The sequence below is a fragment of the Stigmatopora argus genome, chromosome 9, assembly GCF_051989625.1.
Source record: "Stigmatopora argus isolate UIUO_Sarg chromosome 9, RoL_Sarg_1.0, whole genome shotgun sequence".
In the NCBI taxonomy this organism is placed as follows: Eukaryota; Metazoa; Chordata; class Actinopteri; order Syngnathiformes; family Syngnathidae; genus Stigmatopora; species Stigmatopora argus.
This window is the reverse complement of record NC_135395.1, coordinates 14596329-14610883: the sequence shown is the minus strand read 5'-3', so window position 1 is coordinate 14610883 and position 14555 is coordinate 14596329. Positions and strand designations below refer to the sequence as shown.

The 14555-nt window shown below is 39.4% G+C and overlaps 2 protein-coding genes across 3 annotated transcripts in view; one reads left to right on the top strand and one right to left on the bottom strand.

Annotated features, from left to right (window-relative positions):
• LOC144082202 (FERM and PDZ domain-containing protein 3-like) overlaps positions 1-5128 on the bottom strand; it is a 58097-nt gene extending 52969 nt beyond the window's left edge. For both annotated transcript variants that reach the window (XM_077609157.1, XM_077609160.1), the window contains exon 1: positions 4731-5128. The gene's annotated coding sequence lies outside the window, so the exon portion shown is untranslated. The remainder of the gene's footprint in view (positions 1-4730) is intronic.
• LOC144082204 (uncharacterized) overlaps positions 1-14555 on the top strand; it is a 53926-nt gene that overhangs the window by 4145 nt on the left and 35226 nt on the right. The gene's annotated exons all lie outside the window — the stretch shown is intronic.

Genomic DNA, 14555 nt, shown 5'->3' with positions numbered 1-14555 from the left:
GTGAAGGCTGGGTGAAATGCTAAAGGGGCTCTGACATTGGTTCCTCCGCTAAGCTTGACTGGTTTCCCTCCATGCCAATCAAAAGATAAAATGAAAAGCGAGGAAAAAATGGACTACCTGCCTTTTTAAATTCATTTATTCAAATGACGACTTGATGTAATGTAGGCACAAAGAAAATTTGGAACAAAAGTCAAGCATAATTTATCCTCAATTGCTCCCTCATTGTCATATCATGCAATGTACTGTTTGGGTTGTTAGCATTACTACAGTATTTTTCAAAATATACGTTGCATTAGCCAAACAATCAATGCACAATGAAAAGGAAAAAAATATATACGTTGCACTGGAGCATAAGTCATACGACATATGTTAAAGTGATAGAAAAATAGGGAACAACAGTTATAATATGTGGCAGACCTAGCCAAACTGAAAACAAGCATGACGTATAGTCCGGAAAATACGTAATTGTCATTTTCCACCTTATTTTCCTTAAGTTAGATAATAATTGGCATAGTGCAGGGTCTCAAACCGGACCTCAAAAGGTTGCACTGTGTGAAGGTTTTCATTCAGACTGGACACGTTTTGCAACTCTGATCAGTTGATAGTAGTCAGGTGCTACTTATTTTAAAAGCCTGATTGGTTAAGTTGTCAACACTGGATCAGTTGGAACAAAGATCGGGACCCACAGTGGCCCTTTGCGTAATCGGTTTGTGACCGCTGGCGTAGTGTTTGCGAGTTTTTGTGGTCATTTTCTGCCAGTTTTTTTGACAGAAAGGTAATGGAAATTAAACATGAGCAACAGAAAGGAGTGAAGTGAAGGGCTAACTGCCTTATCTCAGGGATCAGACAGAATGACAAATCACTACGAGAGTAAAATCAGAGGGTGAACAGACTTTAAACCAAACTCGTTCGCCATCAATGTTGGCGGAGACAGTTGCAAGTGAAAAAACCCAATTTTTCTAAAAAAAAAATGCAGTGTGGTCTTTGCTGGCAAAGAACAAGCAAAATTATGACCTATCGTGTTGTCTTGCCATGAATACAGTTCAACCGCCAAATGTTTTGTGATAAGTAAGACATTTGTCTTTGACTTTAGCCAACATCATTCAAACTAAATTCTTGTGGCGGCCCAAGTGTCTTGTATTTAAACTCAGGAATAAAAAATCTTTTAAATAGACCTAACTTCCTCTGTTGAGCTCCACCCAATTGCCATAATGCCTGTGGTTGGAATGGCTCTACCTTACTTAATGTTCATCAATTATGATAATAGTATAGCCACTGTCTAGCCTCCAGGTCGCCACCCAGCCACGTTATATTTAGACAGGAATCCATTTAAAATTAAATGAAAATCAAATGCCTTTGGAAACAGCAGTGCTTTGAAAACTGCATGAACATTGTGAGCAAGACAGGCGACAAACAGCTGTGGTAAGATTAAAATTAAAAAATTGTATGTGCCACAGAGACTCGTACTTAACAACTACTAAATACTTTGTAAGACTAAAATGTACTGTCTCTCATTTTAATGCTCTCTATAGTGATTTAAAAAAATCCCTGTTAAAAGCCTAAACTGCTTTTAATGTTCCTAGAAACTTATTTATAGTTCACCACACTCTTCTAAACTGTTAAATATTCTCAGGGTCAATGGCACTTTTTTTGTTGCTTTTACCACAATTAATGTAACATATACAACCAGAATGCCCCTTCGCTTAGGAAGCTTTGTTAAATTGGAAACTATTTGTTTATGTTTAACACAACCCCCAAATTTTAGTGGAATTGGGGTTGTATAACTTGAACTCAGCCACATCCATATTGATATGGGCAGTTTTATTTACCACTCTCAAAGAAAAAGGTTTGAAATAATTTCCAATTTGACTTTTTTTCCTCTGTAGCTACAGCTCCAATGTTCATAAAATTTAGCATTCCAGTGACGATTCCAATAATATATGCCATTAAAATTGCATTAAAAACTTGGGAAGCAGATCATCATTTTGGCATCAGGGAATTCTAGCAGACTAACTTCAAACCTCCTAAGCCTGCATAATATTTTGAGGTTCTGTGGCCTCTTTTCCGCACAATTTCAGTGAACTGGGTATACAGAACATTAGAACTGTCCAAAAAAATAATCGACAACTAATGTTAAATTTGTAGGCTATTTTAATTGTTTGATTATTCATTTAGAATCATTTTTAATACCAGAATGGCCTAAATACTCTTTTGTGAGCATCTTAACTCATGGAAGGCAATCGCCATCCAATTATTTTGACTTAATTATTTTTTTTAAATGTTTTTATTATAAAGAATTAAATCGAAAAACAATTATATCCTCTTTCTCAAACTTTATTTTTAAAATGATATATTTCAAATTTAAAAAGAACAAAAAGGGTTAATGATCGTTTCTTCTATTAATCTATTTTAAAAATGTTTAATTTATAACTTGATTTAATTTAAATAAAAAAGGTAATAAAATAATAAATTCTATTCACTCAAATAAACAGTATTTAATGTGATTTATTTATAATCTAATGAAAGGACTAATTGCAAATGGAGTTATAAAAAAATGAATATCAAAATAATAGTTTGTGGCAGCCCTAAAGTACACAGAAGGCCACATAAATCAAGCCACTACTTTGAAAATGCTTGCCAACAGAAAGTTTGCCAGTCGAGCATCACAGCAAGATTATAATGACAAAGGCCAGATTCCAATTTTGCGCCATTTCCTTTTTGTCGTTCTCTTTTATGCGTAACCTTTAGCTTGGCCTTTAACAAAACATGTTCACGTGGCATGTTGATCTTAAGCCATGTAATTACATGATGAGAGCTTTCTGTTTGTGCGTTCTGGCTCATGCTTGGCTACTCTTCCATATGTGGCAGCAGAAAGTTGGCAAGCCCAAACCGCTGTTTGCGTTTCTCTAATCTACACTAACACATCACACTCCAGTCTATGATCCATAGCCTCTCAATGCTTTTGAAACTCGAATCAACTCCTCAGTCTCTGACAGAAAACAACGCACTGAGTGACTGGCTATAAAAGCTTACATACCCAACAGCGTTTCTGTAAAAGAACATCAAGTAGACCGTCAGACGCCCACGACGCTTTGCTGCAGGACCACTGTCAGCCCGGCTGGATTGTAAACATTGATATTTTATGGCCTTCACAATCGGCCACTTCACTTTCTCAACAAACCTTGTAATGAAACGGTGTTTCCGGCATGGTGAACACACTGCCATGTGGAATAAATGGCAGCCTTAAAGAGTGTTCTTTCGCTCAACCTGTCTAATTCCCTCCATCTGGCTATGTCCAGTGTCCATAACCTGCCCCTCCACATGATGAGATCAGAGGAGTCTGGTCATCTAAGTAATGGCTTTCCTTCTGTTGATTCCTCCCGGCTCTACAGCCCCGCATGCAGTGATGTATGCTCTACGCAACAGTATTGGACAGCTCATCTCTCTCAGCCACAGGCAACACTGAACAAGTGCATCCACCCCGAGCCAATTTCTGAAATGCACTTTAGGGTTGCTGTTGCTGCCTCTTGTCTCTGACATTTATTGAAAATGAAAAGAAGAATAACCATTTGGCACTCATGTAATAAGCCTAAGTTTATTAGAGGAGAATTTGAAGGCAATGGACATGGCCGTTTTCTCGATGTTAAGACCGAAAAGAGACTTTACTGATATGGGCAACGGTGGATTGGCAGTTGCTCTATGTGGCAATTCAGAACTCACATTTTGGAGGACTTAACGCTTCGATTTGCCGTAAAACCTGGTCAAATGTCAAATTGTTCCAACTAGCAATATCAAAGTATTTTTTGCAAGGAAAGCCAGTGGGCAATCAGATTTCTCTCTTGTGAATTTGCATTTGGCACAAACAAGTATTTCTTTTCAGCAGTGCTCCACTCAGCCTTGAGTTGTTTTTGTGCGATAGTCTACTTAGCTTGTCATGTTAGATTTATCTTCCCTTCTCATGTTTTGGACATTTATTTTCTGTTATAGGTTGGTTAAAGTTTCCATTTTTTTCATATTGTTGGAGAAATTGGTTTTGTATATTGTCAAGTTAGATTTCACTCTGAAAAGTACATGGATCTGTCATTTGAATTTTTTTCATTCATTCATTTTCCGTACCGCTTATCTTCACAAGGGTTTCTGGGGGTACTGGAGCCTATCTCAGCTAACTACGGGCACCAGTCAGGGGACACCCTGAATTAGTGGCCAGCCAATCGCAGAATTCTAGTTGATTCTACTCTACTCTACACACAGGTCTTTTTTTGCTACTAAATTGTGTTGCATCGCCTTTGTAAATGTGGGATGAATGACAAAAAAAAGTTTCTTGCCTTTAATTCTTAATGTTATACTATGGATCTAGCCTAGAAGGTCCACCACTCCCCCCACAATCCCCAAACAGCACTTTTCCAAAGGACATGACAGTGACATAAATCACATGAAATGCCACAGACCTTCACTTTTTTCCCTTTCCTCCCCCCTTCTATCTCTCTCATCCCGGCCTTACGTTCCACTGACTCTCCACAGACGTGTGATGGATATCGGACCACGTCCTCCAGGAGGCATCTTCCATTATTGTGCTGTCACAGTGCTCAGCCAAAGTCCCATTTGCTTTCTAATCAATGACAGTCAGCGCAGCAACGGCAGCCGAACACGAAGGCAAAAACCTTCAGCATATAATGAACGATCGTGCCAGTTTAAAAAAAACAAAAGCTTGCATGAGGATGTTATCTCACCTGCACGTTGCTCTGTAAAGGTCCTTTTGGTCCAGTGTGGTTGCTGTCAATACCCCCTTTACACAGCCATGCCTTCCTACATTGGCATTCATGCGCCACGCAGGTAAGCGGTGTGCTGTCCAGCAGAACACGGATAAAGTCTCAGTCTGTCCTCCTTGGCGGCAGAACGCATCTTCTTGTGCTTCCTGCTCGTCAGGGTCATTCCAGCGTGCCCCTCAGCAGCCGCAGCACTAGGCAGTGATCAAGGTGGGCGGAGGGGTGTGCAATGGGAGGTCCTTAGAGAACCGAAGCGGACGTGAAGCCGCAAGTGGAGCACCTTCTCTCACTACACTTCAGCTGGACATAATACGCTTTTTTGTTGTCCATCAAACCTCACTCTCCCATGTGTTTTGCCTGTCAGTCCGTTTTTTTTTTTTTTATGGTGGGGACAGTCTTCCTCCCAGTGATTCTGCTGCTGCTGCTGCCGGCAGCTCCGGGATGCTCAGGCAACGTGAAAGAGAAACAGACAGAGCGAGAGAGTGAGTGCGCAGGAGCGCAGAGGTAACGCAGAGAGAGGGAGAAAGGGTTTAAGAGTGGGGAGGGCGCTGGGAAAAATGAATACCCCCACATCCGAGCTGTCTATCCATAGTCATCTATCAGTCAGGCAGCGGCAGAGTTAATGAGTCACCGATTCCCATGACGGAGCATCATGTGCAGGCACAACGCACGTCATATATTTCTTCGTCGCATGTGGACGTACAGTAAATATACCTGTGACACTTTGGCATTAATAGGTCCTTGTATATTTAACTCACAAGGGGAATGATACACTGCCAATAAAACAGAGAGATAAAAGGGAAGCTGTCCCCTTATATGAAATAGTCTCACATGAGGACATTGAAGAATACAGTAGAGTGGTACTTTGAACTCGGAGTGCAGGAGGCGATATATGGTGTTATATCACAATACTTGTATCCAATTAGGGTATCGATAATTGTTGTATCCCCAGATGAACGTTATTGTGAGTGTTGTATGTCAAATCGTATCTTATTGGGAGGAACCCAGATGTTTCAACCTCCTAGAGCACTAGTTTTTTTTTAGACTTAGGATGCCATTTTGATTTTTGAAAAATAAACTATGGAATATATCCAGTATGTCGCCCTAGATCACAAATCTCCCAATATCCATGCATTTGGTTTCTGAACATTGAAATCATTTGAATTCAATGGAAATCTTTATTTTTGTGTGGCTATGGATGTCTCCGACCGACTATATAGTGCTGGACAAAGGCCAAATTCATTCTCTAAAAACCTCTGAACAATACAGTATTTTAACTTTCTGTCCAATCAGCTTTGATTGCATCAATTAAAAAGAGATGATAAATGACACAACTGAAAGGATAGCATACACGGCTTTGAAATGAGGTGGAGGGAGTGTACGGCAACTAATATCCATCTGATAAAAAGCAAGGACGTTTTCAAAGAACAGGAGGAGCATACTAAACAAGCCCTTCATCTTATTTTTTTGATACTACAAGGATAAGTAGAGCTAAGGCTTTCTTTATTTGCGTTCTTCTTGGTAATACTCCTTAAGCAAGATCTCTCCCTAATGGGGTGTTTGTCACATCCCAAATTAAAAGAGCCTTTGGTTAAGCTTCAATATGGGATTTGTGTAGGGAGAGCAGTTCAAGCAGCAGCTGTTAGTCCAGTCAATATGACAGAGAAGCCTATCAACTCATGATCCAAGTTTTCAAAATTAGACCGTCTAGACGTGTTAGCAGTAGAGAGGCCTGTGCTAAAGACTTGCACGCCCATTTTCTGTGTTACATCTTTTGAAGAGAATACTTAATTTCACAGCAATTTTCATTGTTAATGCCTTTGCTACTTATTATCTTAAAGGCAAACATTGTTTTATTTAGAACATATAAATAAGGGGGAAAGTCCTGAGTAGCCAAAATATACCAAACTCCCAATGTGTGGACTCTTCAATCATCGTTGTAGTATGACTCAACACTGAAGCGTAACAAGCCTGTGCTGACCTGGTGTCAGTTTATGATGCTCCAATGTGTTCGTCTCGCTGTAATCTGCCGCTCAATCAAGCTTTAGGTGTGAACCGAGCCTGTTACTGATCTCACGGTGCATGACTCTGCAAGGGTAATTATGCAAGCGAGGGTAGGTTAGTACAGTGATGTGTGAAGGAAAAGACTTTAATTCACTCAGACTCCTGCACTTTAGCTTTACCTCTAGGAGTAAAATGCACTTGTACCAGTCGCGCCGTAGCATTGTTGTGAGATCCTGGGGTAGCCTGAGGGCTGATAGGGGCTCTGCTGGAGTCGGTTTGCTGATGTTATTTGATATTACTGCATACCAAATGTCTGACAGTATATTGGTTATTTTGTTGTTTACACTTCTTATGAGCTAGAAATTCATATCTGTTGAAAAATATACACTGCGAAGGATTAACTAGGATGAGGGAAAGTAACTATTCATGAAAACAAAAGGATTTTGCTATATTGTTACACCCACTAGCACAAAAATCTAAGACAATATTGACATATTTAATATGGTAGTACCTTGCATAGTTTGTATTTATTTCTGCACAGCTGTAGTTAACCAGGGATCTGCTCATTGATTTTCTTTGTTTCTTTTCTTCACGGATGTCGTGCGCGAGTTGGGGCAAATAGCCAGTAATAGGCAACACACTTCACTGGCTTCCATTAAATCACAGAAAACCCAATTGAACTTGGAAAACAGTGTGGCAAGCTGAAATAACTGTGCAGTAACTGGTCCTCTAACAGTTAACCTGCAGGTGGCAATAAGCTCTCAATCATCCCTGATGATGACAAAATAGTCCACAACTCTATACGTATAGGAACCTACAATATACCTACCAAATTTCTTTGTGATTTGTCCACGAATAACAGTGGAATCGAGCAAAAGTATAGTGTACGCACCAACAACAACAATAAGCTGGAAGTTTGGCTGTTACAATGGCTTGGGAATATATGCATTCAAGAGTTCAGCCTGAACTTTTATAACCTCTTCTACTTGCTCACATTGTTTGTATTCAGAATGTCCACTGCACATTTTCTGGCTTGTTTGTTTTCCTATGCTTTTGGTGCTTGAACAAAATTGTAAACTAAACAAAAAACAATGCATTACAGCCAGAATGTTTCATTTTTTTGGACGCATCTTTTTTGTTTAAAATGTATTCTGACTCTCAAATATAGTAATTTATGATTCTCTCCTCAAACAAACTCTACAACATCCATCATCTGGTCGCACTGGAGCCCAGTGGTAACGAGGTAATCCTCACTGTACTACAGGCCGTTTCTTTGTTTTGTTTTTTTGAAACGTTGGCAGCTTTGACAATGGTCAATTTTTTTACTTATGACATGTTGCTGTCACATTCTCGAATCTCAAGTGTATTTCATGTACTCCTGGTTTGGATTCTTTCTCTATGGAAAAAAAACGGTTGTTTCAGTTCCAGTTCCATTGTTAAGTCATGAAAGATGCCAAACTGTCCTTTGTTGCAGCACTGTACCTCTTGAAGTAGCATGTTTCTTTTGATAGGTTTGATGCGTCTAAACCAAATATTCTGAGTCAAATTGGTACAAATTGGCAGGCAATATGTGGAACATGCTTTGAAAACAGCTGGCAGTAAATCATTGCAAAGATGCAGTGCAGAGACAACCACTGAGTGTATATTTTTTATGCCTATTGATCCATTGTAGTGTTTGCTGCATTAAATGTAGAAATGGGGACCACATTTGATTCGTCTGATGCATGTCAAAAGGCACGCGCCCGTACACGTTCCATCAGCATAACTTTGCCAGACAGCATGTAGCAGCAGCTTGAAAGCACTGATTGCGGTCATGTCACTTTGAGTCCTTGATTCTCAACAGCATGTGGGCTTACCGGTTCCATTAACCCTTGGATCGCCCCAGAGCCCTTTGGTTTACAACGTTTTCAAGCCCATGATGCGTATACACGGAGAGGCCTCGGAGCAAGATAGTGGGTGAACATTGACATATTATTTGCGCTGAAGATTTATGCATGCACACATGGCAATATCACTCAGCTGCTTTGTCACTTGAGGGGGTCAAGTGTTCCAGAGCATTAAGTTTCATGAGTGGATGCACGGTGAATACACAATGTGAAATTAGACGGTCAATATCCACATTGACCTTAACATGAAGGAAAAGCACAGCAGCTATTTCAAGACTTTGAGATCCATTAATGATATCTTCTGACATTATTAGGTTAAATAGAATGAATACTGTAGTGGAAAACTGTAATTTGCAGACTTCTGCTGCATCTTTAAGATGTGCATGGTCTGGAAGCATGGCTTTATGTTTGGTTGGGTAGGGAGGGAAAACATGTCTGGATGAGGCAGAATCAGATTAACAACTGAAATTGTGTTAAAATACAAAATCATCGCTGTGCGTCTATTTTTTTTTTAATGCTGTACTGCAGTTTCAATTTGATTCACGCTCTGCTGTTGTGGTCATCAATCAGTTTCACTAGAGTGGTTTCTGCATTAATAGATTTAGCTAAGTGATATTCAGATTATATATAGTATGTGTAGTATAAAATCAAAGCAAAATTACCCATTACAAAGGATGTACCCTTTCAGTAAAGCGACTGTATCATACCACTGACTTCATTCCCAAGGATTAAACCAGGCAAATTAAAATGTCAGGCTCTGTCACATCAATTACTGTGTGTGTGAGGGAGATGTAACTACAGTCATCCATGACTGACATTATACTTTAGCCAGAACTCACATAATATGCTTTTATAATTTCGCTTTGTTCAGGAGCAGCCCCAGTCCCAATTTGTTCTTTCTAATGCTTCAAAGGTGCAGAGGAGGTCGAAAAAAAGCATTTTAGGGTCAAACCAATTGCTCTTTATGAAACCGGTCGCTAAAAGCACTGTCCTTTGAAAAAGAAGACGGCAAATTCATGTTGTCCATACTTTCAGGTGCTCCAAGATCGTCTTTATAGGTCGCTGTCCAAGCATAGCAAAGACTTGTCTTTTATCGTCATGGGAATGGGACTGAAAATAGCCTTTGGGACTCCATGCAGTCAAAGAGCATTACATTACAAAGACAGACACAGCACAACCATGTTAGTACAGAGTCTTGAGCTCCTGGGAGTCTCGCATTGATTTTTGGCTTTTTAAACCAAAGGAAAACAATCCTACATCCTATCTCACACCTGCATGACAGCAACAGGAGGTCTGGTTACTGATTATAATAGGCAGAGCGTGATTCCAAATGTGCGCTCTTAATCACACTATCATCCAAGCAGCGAGACACCAAAGTCTGTATACTAGGAACAAAGCTCTTTAAAATTACTCCAACTTCATTTTTAAATGCGTAAACACCCGAGAAGGTGGTATCCGGTGATCATCTGAATATCTTTAACAAAACTTTTAAGACGAGGATGTGATTGTCAAAACTGGTTTCATTATTGTTTTCACTGCGCTTTGGTCATTGTGATGTATTTTGTTCAGTATCAGGTCATCTTTTGGGACTTGAGTCTTCCTCTTCTTCCCAGATGACATTGAACAAGGGGTGGACTTCACCTTGAACTGGTCACCAACCAATTACATGGGACAAACGCCCAAAGAGTCCCTGTTGTTTTGTGGAAAAATGAATACCCAGTGGTGAAAGCTGTTTCTTGCTCTTAATGCAGAATGTGACTGATGTGCTACTAGTCCAATTCTGATATCCTCCGACAGGGACCTGGTGTGATTACCTTAAGAGACGGCTCTAATATATCCCTGTCGCATGCTCCTTTGATGATTTGATAACTGGCACCATCATATTTCATTGGTTAGATTAGTTGGCACTCTTGTGGAATATTCTTCTCTGGATGTTCTTGTGGCGACGGCTTTAATCTAAGGTCGCCTGGACTGTCCCAAAATGCAAATCAAGTCATCTACGAATAAATCAGTGGGGCAAGATAGAGGGCAGCTTGTCACAACAAAGGCCGTTGAGTAAGAGTATAGGAGGCTTGAGATATGACTGATAAATGAGGTAATTAAATCTTCTAAAATTGAAAAAACCACTGAAATGAGACCAAAGCTCACTTCAGAGGAAGACGTGTGTTTGTCAGTGTCAATGATCTTCTTTGGATGAGAGGAGTTCAGGTCCATCTTGTATGAATGAAAAAGGTTATTCCTTGTACCAAATAACTTGTTTGTCTGAATTTGTGTGAGGTCACTGCATACAACCTCTGTTCTAGATCACAAACATGGTAATTGATAGCTTTTACTTTCAGATATGTTGGGTCATTCCGCAGTTGCTCTTTGCTTTGTGCGCTGTCAACAGAAAAGTCTTGCTTGAATGTGTTCTTTAAAAAAATGTCCAAACTATTAAAACTTCCAAATAATATTTTTTTTTTAGAGTATACCATTCATTCTCGTTAAGGCCCAGGACCAAAACAACTGTGGATAAAGGCTCCTGTTGTGTAGGTAGTCGTAAGAATTAATTGATCTGGAAGGATATATCGACCATAAATCGTAAAATTACACAGAATATGTGCAACAGAAATAACTGGTGACTTAGTCAATGTCACCTTGTATGAGTAGGTGATTATAAATGTCAGCACATGGCAAGAAACTTTATATTTTGTTTACTTCCGCCCTAATCTGTGTTTCCCAGCAGGCTAATATATAAGGGCTGTTTTCAAGTGCATCATTTGACGCGCAAACAAGAGCTTACGATCAGCTGCCATTAGCCTTATTCTACACGCTTTTGACATTTGCGTTGAAAACTATTTTCCTTTTTTGCTCATGCTCTTCCCTTACATGTGGCCTGTCCTTCCCCTCATTAGTTGATGGCAGTATTTGCTTGTTGTCTGTGTACAGTGTGTGCCTTACTCCCTGGAGTCATTCTGTCGGCTGGGCAGTCTTTAAAAGCAGCTCATTAACGAGTCCATTCGGACCCAAGCAACTCCTTCTCTTTTTCTTGCAGCTTCTTGTGGACACATTAGACCAATGATGGTCTCTTCCTCTAATGGAGCAGAACCAGAGCATCAACATTGAGATGCTCTTGTTTGCTCTTCTTTTAATTACATCTCCCCTGCCAAGTAAAACTGTTCCAGTCCCAAGCTTTCTTCAACGATCACCTTGGCACAACGTATAGCTTTAATCATCAGAATATGCTGACTGGATGATTTTTTTATTTTATTTTTTATTTTAAGGCGGCGCTCTATTTTAACTCATGCTTTGTGTTGCAAAATGCAGTGCTCGTCTCCCTCAGTGGGCCCTGCGAGGCGTGTCGCATGGCTTCTGAGTGTGTATAGTTGGGAAAGGTCTAGTGTTTGTACTTTGAAAAAAGGAAAACATCAATGACTTCACTGCCTTTATACAGTTTGCCTTGAGCTTCATCTGTTTATGAATTTAAAGTCTTTGGAAAAGTTTTAAGTGTAATGTACTGGAACCTCCAAAGTTGAACTGTTTGACAGTCAAAGTGTTCTGCATTTTGCTTTTAGATAGATACGTACTGTTTACAGTTGCATGTCCCTCGCCTTGTGTCTGTAGTTAGCTGGGATCGGCTCCAACACCCCCTGCGAGCGTACCAGGATAAGTGGTTCAGAAAATGAATGATTGAAAACATTTATCATTCATTTAATTGGGTACATATAATATAAGTAAATATATATCATGATAGGGAACCCATAACGGGGATGTGATTAAAAATGAAGCTTGATCTGGGATTTCTACCCGGAACTTCTTAAATATGAAGCAGGTGTGCAAACTATTAGTGATGCTTTTTTTAGGAACAAAAAGGACAACCATAATTGCTTGACGTTAAATATAAATACAGCCTGTGATAAAACTTTTGTTTGTGTTTACACATTTTGTATGGATAGCAATCAGGTTACCTTGTGAAAACATGGCAGTGCCTGTCCTCAGTGTTCTTGTCTTGCATCATTTTTCAAATATTCTTTTATGTGAATGTGTTGTGTTGTGAGAAATGGAATTTCAGCAATTAGCTTGAGGAGAATAAACAATCCCGCCAGTATGGGACACCTCCTTAATTAGGCCGGGTAATTGTTTGTTTTTAATGGAAGCCCTCGGCTGTGAGCTGAAATTAATGATTGTATCTAACTTTTAAAGGTTAAGTAAAGGAGGCACTTTTTGGGCAAGTGCACATTATTTAGTGACACGTGAAAGCTCTCAGTCAGCTCTATTTTTAGTGGTGATGGGGACAAAAGATTCATTTTTTATAGCTCTCTTTGATTTGGCCATTTGGCTTTCTCGGATCTTCAGTTACGTGAAAAGTCAGTGTGTGTCAGAAAGCTCGACATGAATAAGTCAACAATGTCATAGTTTGTTTATTCATTCATGAACATCTCGCTGATGCACCTCGGTCCGCTTCGTACTGCAACATACTGTATCCCTTTTTTAGAACATCATGCATATTTCAGTATTCAAGTGATCATGGTATCAGTAATGAAGGTAGAACAAAAGGATCCCCACACATTTCTTTCCAGGAATTGCATTTTCTACTTGCAAATTTTTATTAAAGGCCACAGTATGTAGTACTTTCTATAATTTAGCCCGTTCGAGTCTTGGGTGCAGCTCCACGTCAGCGTTCCAGTAAGCTGTACACACATAATCTTGTACAAATGCACCTATTTGTCACTTTTGTGTAATGGACAAAACAGTTGTGGGCCTTATCATCAATTTTCTAATTGGAGTGTTTTCTTAATGCTGCTCATGCAGATTGGTTGCCGGGCATAAAAAATGATTTTAATAGGGGATAAGTGGTTTGCTGAATGAGAAATAAAAGATAGGAGATTAAGTCGGGCAAAGAGGGTTGGAAATACACCCAACATTGCGGGGTCAGCACTTTTTGCAAAGCAATATACGTGATTCAGACAATGAATTATATTGCAGCAAAAATCCATTATTCATTCTCATATGAAGCTGCCCAAAGGAAAGGCCGGCTGACAGCTAATTTATGTGAATGGAAAAAAAGAGGTGAAAAAACATTAAAAATGTTAGCTACTCATGTGTGAATGAAGCAATCTGTATGCCTTTTAAAGAGAAAAAATAATCATAAAGCTAAATGGTGCTATCTGGCAGAGTGTCCATTTGCGTTAAACATTAAAAATGCCTGGCCACCGGTTCAGGATGTCCACTGCCTGGTACCCAGAGTTAGCTGGGATAGGCTCCAGCACCCCCCACGACCCTCGTAAGGATAACGATTCAGAAAATGAATGAATTCTAAAAAATGTATAAAATACTGCCTACCACTTCCCAGGTGTTTTACTGAAGTTCAGCCTGAATAGATTTTAGGCAATCTAAAATGTCCCCCAAAAATTATATTAAAAGAAACTTTGATCAGAAGAACTGACGTTCATTTTATAAAATCCATTTTATTTGTAATCCTAGATTTTAAAATCAACCTTGGCAATAATTACAGGTATTTGTCTTAGTTAACCTGGAGTTACTCTGCACGAAACATGGGAATACAATGCGATATTATTCAAATTAAATCTAATGCACCAGGTAATTAAAGAATTTTCTAGCACACTTCACCTTCAACTCAATTACAGACCTTTCTTTTGTTCTCCTCTGGGATTTGGGGAATTTCCTGGCATTATCTTGTATCACAAAATATTCCTTTCTTCATTAGCACCATGTAGTTGGGCTACTATGGAGGCAAAAAGTATTTTCTAGATATGTTCTTATGCTTGCAAACTATTATTTTTGCTTAAAAAATGCATACCTAAACTCCTGGGATGATCTACTGTTACGGTGATTTGAAAGACTTTTGTCGAAGTTGGGGGTGGACGAGAACGAGAAAACCTCTTGAGAAAAGTGTGAA